Below are 10,801 nucleotides of genomic sequence, written 5' to 3'. Positions count from 1 at the left end.
TTTACATTTAGGGTGATTATTGAAATATGAGGTCTTCTTATAGCCATTTTATCTTTTGCTTTCTGGTAGCTCGGTATTTCCATTGCTTGCCCATGTGTTTCTGTTTTCTTAATTTTAGTTGGCATTTGTGGGTTTTGCTTCTGGTTCTTCTTGTTTCATGTTATATATTTCAGTTCTGAATCTTTGGTGTGTGGTTACCATTACGGATATGTAAAGGATATCCTTTACAAGGGTTGGACTTCTCTGCTTCTATTTGCCTGATAGTCACTTTACTCCTAATTATGTATTTTTGTTATTGTTGTTATTTTGTTTTAGGGAGCTGACCCCTTTCAATATTTCCTGTAGCTCAGGCCTCGTTGTGGAGAATTCTCTCAATTTTTGTATATCTGGAAAGGTCTTAATTTCTCCTTCATATCTAAAGGAGAGCTTAGCCGGATACATTATTCTAGGCTGGTAGTTCCTTTCACTTTATAGTTTAAATATTTGGTTCCATTCTTTTCTGGCTTGTAAGGTCTGTGCTGAGAAGTCTGATGATAACTCTTCTTATAGTCTAAGCTTATAATGCCCTGTTCTTAGAAAGAGTTGTATTCCTCTACTTGTATCTGCCTGCTAATCATCTTACTCATAGTTATGTATTTTTTTTTTTGTCTTTTTGTTTTCAGTATTTCCTGTAATGCGGGCCTCATAGTGGAGATTTCCTTAATTTTTTTATGTCTGAAAGGTCTTTATTTCTCTTTCATATCTAAAGAAGAGCTTTGCTGGATACAATATTCTTTGCTGGTAGTTCCTTTAATTTAATAATTTGGATATTTAATTCCCCTCCTTTCTGGCTTGTAAGTTTTGTGCTGAGAAGTCCGAGGATAATCTAATGGGTTTACCTTTATAGGTTACCATCTTCTTGTTCCTGGCTGCCCTGAGAATTCTTTCTTTGTCGTTGATTTTTGATAATTTTAATACAAGGTTTCTTGGAGAAGGCCTTTTTGGGTTGAGATAATTGGGTGTTCTCTTGACTTCTTGAATTTCAACCTTCAACTCATTCTTTAGATTTGAAAAATTCTTGTCAACTATTCATCTGAAAATGCTTTCTAATCCCTGCTCCTTTTCTTCCCTTTCAAAATGCCCATTATTCTTATGTTTCCTCTCCTGATGGTATCAGCTATTTCTTGTATTTCTCTTTCATTGTTTTTCATTCTTATGTTTCTCTCTTCCTCTTTCTGATTTATTTCTAGATTTCAGTCTTCGATATCACTGATCCTTTCCTCCGTTTGATCGATTCTATTTCCCAGGCTTGCTATTTCATTTTTCACCTCTTTCAGTGTGTTCTTCATCTCCAGAAGTTCTATTTGGTTCTTTTTGAGGGTTTCATACTCCTTGCTCTGCTCGTCTAGTTGTTTTTTTTCAATAATTGAAATTGTTGATTTGAGTTGTTTTGGATCTCATTGAGTTTTTTCAGAAGTACCATCATGAATTCTCTGTCATTTAAGTCGCATATTTATATGTCTGTAAGATTATTTTCTGGAGATTTTTCTCTTTCTTTCTGAGATGCCTTGTCATCTTGGTTGTTCATGGTGTTTCATGGACTATTTCTCCACGTAGGCATTCATGAAAGTGTATTCTGCTGTTTTTTCCAGAAAGAACATTTATTATATAAAGTTGCAAAGAAGTTGCTTTTCTTTTGGTTTCCAGTAAGTGGCATCTAAGCCTCTTGGATCTCTGATTTATATAAAGTCTTAATAACACTTTTTAAATTTTCTTGTAGATATTCAATCACGCTCGTTACTCTCAATTTCAGTCCCTGTCGGTGTCAGTGATAGTCTCTGCAACGTTTGCTCAGATTCCCCTGAGGCTCCGCGGTGATTGGTCTTGGAGGGTACTGGAGGAGGAGCCCTCTGGGTTGGGGTTGGGGGCTGCAACTCAGCCTCGGTTTTGCAACTGCGGCTGGCAAAAATCAGTTATTGTTCCTCTGTGATCCATTCCCGCTTCTCTGCTTTTTGCCCTGATGACTGGCCCTGCAGCCAGCTGGCCACAGGGAGGTTGCAGCTTTCCTAGGCAGGAATGTTCAGAGAACTCGCCGCATGAACTTGCCACTCCTTCTCCCTTTCCCCTCTTCCAGCAGGGAGCTGCAAGAGGCAGCTTCTTTATTACTCCCAGTCCACCACCCGATACCCGGGGTTCTGACTTGTGGTAGCTCTTATGTGCAGAGCCAATGCTCAGACGTGCTGCTGTGTAGTTTAGGTGTTTTTTGTTGAGGTTTAGATGTTCAGTTTATTGTTTTTTTCAAGGGGAGAGATCTGGGGATGTCTCTCACTCTGCCATGTTTCTAAAGATCCTGCAAATAATGCTTTTTTGGGAGATGTGTGTGAAATTGCTACATTTTACAACTAAAGGGAGAAACAGGACCTAAACAACGGACATTTCATTTAGAATCGGACTCTTAGAAATAAAAAAAAAAGATAAATGAGAACTTGCATAGCTTGTTGGTTAAGACCATGGGCTTCCTAGGTTCATATCCCAGGTTTGTATTTGCCACATGGTGTATTTGGTCAAACCATCTCATTTCTCTGTGACTCAGCATCATTATCTACATAAAGAGATTACTAGTAATATGTTCTACATAGATTTGTTATGAGGATTATAGGAGTTAATATTTATAAGTATTAGAACAGCATCTGACACATAGTAAATGCTATACAAGTATTAGTTAAATAAACTGGAACAGAAAAGTAATTGTCTATTAGAGGGAACTGTTTTTATAAAGATTAGGTTATAACTCATGCAAATATAAAATTAATACTTATAAATAATTTAAGTCTGCTTCAAAGAGAAGTTAAAGAATCACATATTTATATCCAGTAAGGAGCTCTGAAATGAAATTTACAAATAAATGGAAATAAATGCAAATTGCCCACAGGACAATATCAGTTGCATCCAGGGGAACATATTTATTTGCATTTCCATGGACAAGAATTATTTTCATTATTATCTGTCTTCTGCAATTTACAGAAATGTAAAATTGCTCATAGACAAAGAAAAGTAGATCACACTGATGGGTATACTGGACAGGACTCCCACTAATCTTTTTCCCCCCATGTCAAAGTCTTTCACAGTTTTTCTAACATATCAAACTATTACAAACAATTATAAAACTAATGCAATGTCAATAACATATTATCCTCAGAGTAAGAAGTGGAAGGAACAATTATTTTTTTTTTAAATATCACTTTTGAATGTCACATGATATTAACAAAGACTTTCTCTTTAACTAAACTTTAATCAGATTCCTCTAAGCCAGTAGTCTCCAACCTTTTTGGCACCAGGGACTGGTTTTGTGGAAGACAGTTTTTCTATGGACTGGAGTGGGAAGGATGGTTTTAGGATGATTCAAACACATTACATTTATCATGCACATTATTTTTATTATTATTATATTTAATATATAATGAAAATTTAATATATAATTATGCAACTCATCATAATGCAGAATCAGTGGGAGCCCTGAGCTTGTTTTCTTGCAACTAGAGAGTCCCATTTGGAGGTGATGGGAGACAGTGACACGCGAAATGTGTTGCTTATGTCCAGTGTACTTTGTAATCTCGTTTTGGTTGCTGTTACTGCAGAAAGCCCTGCTTCTCAAAGATAGGATGTTGGAAATGAAAGCAGGCTTTTCAGTGCTTTTGTGGCAATCTCAGGATATTCTGCCTTGACTTTAATCCAAAACGCTTGGAGATTTGAAGTTGTCTCAAACACTTTTAAGGCCACCATCATATGCAATCTCAAGCAGTTGATTATCTAGCATGGACAAAGTTGATTCACCTGGCTCATTCACACATGGGTCGCGGATCCATTCCTTCCCAGTTTGGAAGTCTTTTGTGGTTGGAAAGTAATGCTCAAACTCTTGAAGGCTAGGATAGTTGATCTTGCACCAGCCAGTTGAAAGAAGGCTTGGCTCAGTTGCTTTCAAAATCTCTGCTTATGTTTGAAACTTCAAAAATCCCCATGTTCACTCATCACCCTCATAATTCTAGTTTGGTTTTGAATGCAGCCACTTTACCTGCTGACTTGAACACAGTTGTTGTTCTTTCCTGAAATGACAGATTGAATTGGTTAAGGAGGTCGAATACGTCACACAAGTAGATTAAGTTTTGCAACCTATTGTGTGTCACTGAAATGTGCTGCTAGTGGTGACTGTTTTTCTAAAAGAAATTTTTGGAGCGGCTTTCATAACTCAAAAACTCTGGCCAGTGATCTACTTTTAGAAAGCCATCTCACTTCTGTGTATAAGAGAAGATGTGTGTGCTCTGTGTCCATCTTCTCACAGAGCTGCATGAATAGATGTGAGTTAAGGGCCTGTACTTTAACGTGGTTGATAATTTAATCACATCCTGCAAACCATTAAATTCAGGTGACATTTTTTGACTAGCCAGCATTTTTCTATAGATGACACAGTGCATACACTCACATTCAGAAGCGACCTCTTTGACCCGAGTAGTGAAACCAGAAAGCTGTCCAGTCATGGCATCCACCCCATTCGTGCATATACTGACACAAAAAGACCAATTCAGTTTTCCTGATATGTAATCATTCAAAGACTTGATAGTTCTGCAGCTGTGGTGTTTGTTGGCAACAAAAGTGCATATAACATATCCTCATTCACATCCTTCTGAAAAATATATCCCGTATAAACAAGCATTATTGCCTTATTGTTAACATTGGTGGACTCGTCAACCTGGATTGCATACCATGGTGAGTCATTAATCCTCTCTAACAATTGTGCCTCAATATCCTCTACTATTTCATCAGTTCATCTAGTTATGATGCTAGCCGAAAGAGGAACACGTGCCACCTTTTGAACTGCAATCTCTCCTAAAAGTTCATGACAAATGTCCTTAACAGCAGGCAGGATCAACTCTTTACCAATAGTAAAGGGCTTCTTTGCTTTAGCAATGCGATTAGCCACTAGCAGTGATGCTCTCAGTGCAGACAAATTTGATGAAGTGGTAGCCTTCAATAACTGCTTCTGTTCTTCATGTTTCTCACAGGGAGCGCGTGACCTAGATCTCTCGCATGCACAGTTCCCAATAGGGTTTGCACTCCTGTGAGACACTAATGCCTGATGATCTGAGTTGGAGCTGAGGTGGTGATGTTAGCAATGGGGAGCAGCTGCAAATACTGATGAAGCTTTGTTTGCTGGCCCGCCCCTTCACCTCCTGCTGTGTGGCCCAATTCCTAATCTGGACCTCTACTCTAAGCCCTTTTCTTGACTAGGCCCCATTCTTGCCAGACCTGCATAGCCCAGTTTTAGCAAGAATTCTGCTAAGTCAATTTATAGAGAATATTTTTACCCTGGCTATCTGATCATCTTCTGTACCTGATCTTTGAAGCCTTTGTCTTCCCTTCTGACTAACTGATTAGAGATTCACTGTTGAGTCAGACTCCTGAGCCAGTTCTCTTGGATGACAGTCAGTTGAAGCACAGGAGGGACAGATTTTTAATCATAAGATTCTAAGTATACTCTTTGAAGCTAGGTTAGAGGTCCAGGCTTTTTTGTTTGAAAGGTATTCATTGGGCTGGAAGTTTTTCTTCCTGGCTCTGTTTGAATGGAGATTCAATCCTGGGCTGGAAAGGTTTTTCCTGGCATTTTGTAAGTCCTCTCTTCTATATCTTTGATCCTGTTTCTCCCATGGGAAATTCTTAGTCTACTGAAACCTTCTTCTTGAGACCCTGCTCTTCCAACTCTGTAAACTTTCTTTCTTGCTGGCATGACTTCACTGAGACTAATATAGAATTCCACTGACTTCTTTGGGAAACTTAACATCTCAAACTGACGCCTCTAAGACTTCTCCCTTCCCATTGACTCAATCCTTCTTCCTCCTCTTATACCACCTTTGATCTTTCCTTCAGTTTCCTTGAATCCTTTGATATTTCCCTCTTCAGACCTCTCCCTTCTCCATCTTTCTGTTCTTTCGGCAAGAATTTTCCTTTCCCACTTCAGCTTCTCATAATCCCTTGAACTTTAGACCCTTACCCTCATTCAGGGACCTCAAAAATCAACTAGCTGAAAAAGAAGTAAAGGTAATTGGAAACAGACTGGATGTTTTATACACTCAGATAAGCTTTGAAGACATCCAGACTTGATGTCTCCTCAGTCAGTTTCTCACCTAAAATTTCATCCATAGTCTCCATAAGATTACATATCAGGGCAGAGTCTTCTCCACAAATATTGGTAAAAAGCATTAGCACTCATATGAACAGGTAACCCTAACTTGGTTCCTTCTGCCAGAAACATAATTTGGATATAAATGTCAAGGGGAGCAAAGACTAGAATGTAGGGCTGTGTTTACCTGATTCATGACTAAAACTTTAGATTGAAAGCTATAAGATCTCTGTTTGCATATGTGTTTTGGTATATTTATATGTGTATGTAAGTTATGTATATGTGATATTCTATTTTTGGATGATATTATCAAATTAACACACAAAATCTCATTAAGGAGCTCTATTCAAATTGGCGTAGAGATAAATGAGCACTTATATAAATTAAATATTTCTGAAACTCCTGGAAAGATTGAAACTAACCCAAATACTTTTCAAGTCCACATTACTTGAGTAAATCTTTGGTAAATAAGATTAGTTTAATATCATTGGTTTAATAAAAATTGGTATGGCTTTTGAGTTTTCAATAGTAAGTATAATATAGCACATCTTTTTGTTGTGCTTAGGTTTACTAGTCAAATGATCTTATATCTACTAGATGTTTAAGATTATAAAAATTATAAACAAAGACTAAATGTATAAGTAAAGATACAGTAAAAATTAATTGCTTGATATCTATGACTTTTTGTATATCAAGCAAAGCAGTAAAAGAAAAATCTATGTATTTAACTTTCTTAAGTTTTTGCTTTTGTGATGCTTGCTTAACATGCATGTGCCATACAAATAGTTAACTTGAAATAACTTGAAATGATGGCTAGTTTTGTTTAATCTTATAATATGTCTGTCTATATATAGTTTCCAAAATCTTTTTATTACCTTACAACCTTAGACTTATGCTAAATTAATTTAAGTAATAGATATTTATTAAAAATTTAGATAATTTTTAAGTAAAATAAGTTACTAAAACACTAATGAATATGAGTTTAAGTTTATACACTTTTGGCTTCTTATTTTTATATGGTATAGAGAAGCTAAATATATTTGAGTGTGTTACTAAACATGTTCTTTTGCCATATTAAAAAGTTGTACTTTAAAGAAACATCTCTAGAATTTTAGAGATGCTATATTCATAAAATTTGCTAGTCTGCAACAGACTGCTGGTATATGACAGACAATTTACGATTATCTACTTCTTAGACTTCTCTGTAAAATAAAAGATACTGATGGTTAAAATTATAATTAAAATATATAAATGAAACAACTAAAAATAGTAAGGATGAAGAGAAACAACCCTATATGCACAATTTGCAAAAATGAATGATTTTTGTTGTTGTTAAGGTAAAGAATCATTTTGTCCTAAATCAAGATCACTGGTTATTCTAGAATGAGAACGGGAAAAAATATAGGACAAAACATGAATGGATATAGAGAGTTATAGAAGGCTTGCAAAAGAGGAATTTTATATGTGATCAAGTTGGTTACTTATTAATTTTTTTAAATGAGCCTGATAAAATACTGATGCAAAACTAGAGTTGGGTTTTCTCCATTAAAATGACAAAGATTTCTTGAATTATTCTGTTCTTTTTCTTTTTAATTTTTAAAATCTTATTTTTTGATTACAGTTGACATATAATATTATTGTTAGTTTCAGATGTACGATATAGTGATTAGACATTTATATACCTTATCAAGTAATTATCCTGATAAGTCTAGTACCTATCTGATACCATACATGGTAATTACAATATTATTGACTATATTCCCTATTCTGTACTCTACATCCCCATGACTATTTTGTAACTACCAATCTGTACTTTTTAATCTCTTCACCTTTTTCACCCAATCCCCACCCTCTTCTGGCAACCATCATTTTGTTCTATGAGTCTGTTTCTGTTTTATTTGTTCCTTTATTTTGTTTTTTAGATTCCACATATAAATGAAAGCATATGGCATTTGTGTTTCTCTGTCTGACTTATTTTACTTATCAAAATACCCTGTAAATACATCCATATTGTCATAAATGGTAAGATTTCATTCTTTTTTATGGCCATAGTTTATATGTACCACATCTTTGGTCTGTTCTTAATAAAAGATTGTAAAAGGATTTTCTTCACCTTTAAATTAATCTGCCTAGGAAATGAAGATTCTATGTCTTATCAAAAATAATTTTCTGTGTTTTATGTTGTCTTTATTATTTCTGTTTCTGAGAACCTAAGTATCATTTCATAATGATCTATGATCCTATTTAATCAAGTATTCAAACCTTTAAGCATTTTTGACAACTTCTCCAAATCAAATCCTAAATGAAATCTTGATTTCAAACTGAGATTGTTATTTTTCAGAGAGCCCCTGGAAAGTCTCAAAGGATTTGTTCTTTCACTTTATAAAAAAGTATGTTAAACACAATTTTTTAAATTTGATATATTAAATTGCATGGAAAATATTGTCAAAGAAGAAGTAATACTTTTCCTTCCCTAGGTTGTATATGTATGGGTAAATGTTATTAATATAGATATATTAGAAATTGCATGCATAGAAATTTGCCAGTACCCTTTTTGTCCATGATATGTCCTGAAAGAATGTTATAAGTTATGGTTCTAATTATTTAAACATAATATGTCATAGCAATAACCAAATTCCTTCATCAGTTTTATCATTTTTATAATGAACACCCTTCAGATCTTTAACTATGGACATTTTAAGTCTTCTATTGTCCACAGATAGTTTTTGTTTTACTCTTTTCCTGAAATCTCTTGCAGTCAGCTACAGGAAGAGTGTATTGTCTCCAACAAAAAGTGGCTATTTCAGAGACCCATGGAAAGGACTTTAACAAATTCTTTGGGATATAGGCTTCTGAAGGCATTATTGATTAAATAACTTTGAGACCATACCACTAGACTGAGTAAGAATTTCCAGAGCTAATGGAAAAGCTGACTGGTTCATAAAACTGCTAACTGAAGATAAAGAAAAACAAGAATCATTTACATTTAAAAAAAATGCTATAAAAATATTTAGTAAAACAGAATAGAGAATTCGGAAATAGATTTCAGGATATAAGATTGCTTAATATAGTTGTTGGTTTAGTGAACTAAGAAAAGTATGTGGGTTTTTTGTTTGTTGTTTTAATGATGCTAGATAAAAAGGAATCACTTACATGGGACTAAATGGACTAATGAAGAATGATTATAATTTTTATGGTTATTGTTCTAAAAGATTGCTGGTTCCATAATGATTTATTTAAGGAACCCCTGTTCTCTTTTCCCAGGCCGTCTAAAAATCATGACAGTTTTGTAGATTATACTTTAATAAACAGAAATGAAACATTATTTTTCTCCTTATCTGAGCTCTCTAGAATTCAGAAACTTTGTTGAGTATTCTTATTTTCATGGCAATAAAATTATTTGTGTAAGTTCAATAAGAATCTGTCTTTCTTGTAACAGGACATAATTGGAAAAACTGGTTGTATAACCCAGGCTTTGGTTTGGAATGTTCTATTTGAGAATGATGTATAGAATTAGATATTATCAAATGGTTTTAAGGAACTAAGGTTGACTTTATGGAGCTAATGCTTACACAGTCCTTTTGGAAAAATCAGTCTGGTACCTGGTTTAAAGGGTTCCCAGTCTTAGAGATGAATAAGAAAGGTCACTTTTTGGCAAGCCCAGGAACCCTAGGATATATTGGGAAACTTGAGAAGAGAAGAATTCATCCAAATATATAGATATTACAGGCTAAATCTGGTGGTGAATTCTTGGCTTGTGTTTCTATCTCTGAGAATTTTTAAAAGTGTAATCTGAGATTCTTTATGAAAAATTCCAAGAAAGCAAACTCTAAAGACTTAAGTGGTCAATTACTATTCTTGCTGCATTTATGTAAATAATAAGCTAAATCTAGTAAGACCAGACTTATTTTGTAAACAAGAATAAAAAAGAGGCGGTGACTCTAGGGAGACATTTTATGTTTCAGTATAAAGCTATAGTGTACCCCGGTGGGTTATTAAATTCTAGTCCTATTCATTGTCATACACATTTTGTCAGTTCTAGCTCCCTCCAATATCTAGCTACAACTATCCAAAATATTTCCAATTTTTCTCCCTTCCTTCTGATTTCGCATCACTGAGAACTAAAATTGCCCTTTTCCTGAAGTCCTGCAAGCTGAAACTGGATGATCTGATAAAAACTTCAAAGAAATCACCACAACAGATCATGTATGGTTAACCTTTCTGCCAGCACCATGGGCGTTCAAACTGCAAAAGATGTTTTGAGCCCACATAAAGAAATCTTAACTGTTTGCCCTTTGGACTCATAAACTCAGTTTACAGTCAGCTCCATCCATTAATCTTTATTTTCCTTTTTATTTTCATAGAAATTCCCCTCACTAAATGCCCTGACTGCTCACACTACCTAGCAAATACTCTCTATTACCAAGTCTCAATTGATGGTAGACTTGATTCTTAAAGAACAAAAGGCAACCTAATGGACTTACATTGATCAAAGGAAAGGGGAATGTCTCTTCTTTCCTTGAGTAGATTGAGGGACAAAGACTGTCTCCTTAACTAAATTTTAGTGAGGTTCCCTTAAGCCCTTTTCTCAGCTAGGCCTCATCCTTGCCAGACTTGCATAGTCCAGTTTTAATAAGAATTGTTGAA

General features: G+C 34.9%; 1 protein-coding gene across 1 annotated transcript in view; it reads left to right on the top strand.

Moving 5' to 3' along the window:
- Positions 1-10,801, top strand: part of LOC112470954 (O-acetyl-ADP-ribose deacetylase MACROD2-like) — a 1,076,828-nt gene that overhangs the window by 54,762 nt on the left and 1,011,265 nt on the right. The window lies entirely within an intron of this gene.

The sequence above is a fragment of the Pteropus alecto genome, unplaced genomic scaffold, assembly GCF_000325575.1.
Source record: "Pteropus alecto unplaced genomic scaffold, ASM32557v1 scaffold45, whole genome shotgun sequence".
In the NCBI taxonomy this organism is placed as follows: Eukaryota; Metazoa; Chordata; class Mammalia; order Chiroptera; family Pteropodidae; genus Pteropus; species Pteropus alecto.
The sequence above is the reverse complement of the archived record's forward strand: the minus strand, read 5'-3'. Positions and strand labels throughout refer to the sequence as shown.